Raw genomic sequence first — 2,302 nt, 5'->3', positions numbered from 1 at the left:
TCTGAGAATCTGACTTAATTTTATTTATGTGGGAAATGCAGATTCACATGCTGAAATCACAGGGAATCACTTCACTTTACAATAGGGGCACGCATGTGACCGCTCACCCCGAGAGGTGTTGGGAAGCGTTGGGTGGATCGGGCTGGTGTACGCACCCCCGGGAATCCGGGGCGGATGCATTTCTGGCCTGCCATAGAGACGCCGCCCTGGGGAAGGTTATATATAGACGCGAAGGCTATCAGCCCCGATCATGCTTATTTGGATTCACGGTGCCATTAAAGGACCTGCTCTGGTTTATCGCTCTGAGCAGAGGGTCTGTCAGCCCCTGCTTGGGGTATGAAGCAGCCTTCTCTTCTGGCCAGACGGTGACAAAGTTGTTACACGGGTGGGGGGAGCGGGGGACGAAGACCAATCAAAAAATGCCACTTGTTCACAAAACAGATTTTTTCAGCAAAGCTGTAAACTTTCTGCTCACTGTTAGCAAACAAGGACTGCTCTTCTTTCTTCACTGAACTATATAGTTTCATGGGGTTTGGGCAGAGGGGCATCTGTTCATGTGAGTTAACTATTAATTCTTGACCACTGACACTGTACTTACACACAGGTTTGAGTGAATGTTTCTGAAGCTGTTTAAAATAACATTTAATTATCTCTGGTTTCCCTAAATATTTTATTTTCCAAACTGTTTTTCTTAAAATTGTACATGAAAAAAATTGCACATGTACCCATCTTACAGTATTGAACAGCATGAACCTTTGTTTCTAGCCATCAAGATATATTTTATCTTAACTAAATTCAACTTACTTGGGAAGGAGGGTTGTTTGCCTGTTTTAAGCTCAGTGCTTAGTTAAGAGCCTCTGACCATATGATATTTGTATCAGATAAACAGAAGAAGAGAGAGGCAGAGATGGTGAGATTTCAGGAATTGGCTCACAAGAGGGTGGGGGCTGAAGATTCTGGAATGTGTGGGCTGGCAGACAGGAGACCGTGGATCCAGACCCGAGTCTGAGTTCCACAGGGCGGCGGGCAGGAAACTCAGGCAGCATGTCTGTGTTGCAGTCTTGAGAATTCCTTCTTTGGGAAACCGCCATTTGCCTTCAACTGATTCGATTAGGCCCACCCACACTGTAGAGGGTGACTTTGCTGAAAGCGTACTGATCTGGATGTTAATCACATCTTAAACAAACCTTCACTGTGACAGCTAACCGGTGTTTGACCGAATAACTGGACACCACAACCTAGCCACATGACACATAAAATTAACCTTCACAAGTTCTAAAGAAGCGTGTGAGAAACCTGGTCACATAACTAAAATCTCACCAATGATAGGTCTGCACGGCGTCTTTGTTACAAGCCAGCTACCTGTGTCTGTTTTCTCTGGAAGAAAAAAAAATGATCACATTGTGATTTTATGTGTCAGCGGCAACTTAACCGGGCCCCTCATGACCTCATTTAGGGGGCCGCTGAAGCCATACGTGAGGTCACTTCTTAGAAATAAGGGCTTTGAGTGTGTGTTTTTATTTTAATTATGTGCAGCACAAGCATCTTGTGTGCATGGAAACTTAATGAATAATGAATAGAACCGTCACTAATGCATTTCCTTGTCCAAGAACAGGCTCTCAGAAAAACCCAGAACCGGTTCATTGCCCCCAGAAGGTCAGGCTGCTCTTAGGGAATTATCAAAAACAACAGAAAAACCAGGCCTCAAAATCCAAAAACCAAAAAAACCTTCCAAATCTAACCAAAATGCTTTACCTGTAAAATTGTGCCAAAATATTACCCGAGTCCGTTCTAAAAACCAGCTGGTGTCTGACAGCCATTCTGGGAGACTTTAAGTTTGGGGAGCGGGTTGTGGTCTCGTGAGGGCGCGGGGGCCTGGACGGCCCACTGCTGAGCGCTCATGGAATCTGTGCCCGTAGATCCCGCCCAGCAAGGTCGGGTCACACGGATAAGGATCCAAAGAGACCCCGAGCTGGGGACACTGTGGATTTTCTCAGAGAGCCCCCACTTTTCCTCAGAGGCGTTGTCACACACAAGTCCTTCCCCATCAAGATAAGGAGCTGCCCCGAGGAGCTTGCTGTGGGAACCCCCGGGGCAGAGAGGGCTCAACTCCGGGAGGGATCCTTGGGCTTGGAACGGCCGGAGCAGAGGCAGCTCGGTCAGGGGACCGGCTCCAGGGCCGTGTGCTATCTCCATGACTGATCATCAGGTTGGCCTGGGAGAAGAGCGAGGGGCACTGGGGTGTGTGTGGCTTCCGGCCCGGATCCCACCTCAGGGACGCCTGTGAGGCTCAGCGTCCCCA

The sequence above is a fragment of the Phoca vitulina genome, unplaced genomic scaffold (assembly GCF_004348235.1).
Source record: "Phoca vitulina isolate PV1807 unplaced genomic scaffold, GSC_HSeal_1.0 scaffold27, whole genome shotgun sequence".
NCBI lineage: Eukaryota > Metazoa > Chordata > Mammalia > Carnivora > Phocidae > Phoca > Phoca vitulina.
The sequence above is the reverse complement of the archived record's forward strand: the minus strand, read 5'-3'. Positions refer to the sequence as shown.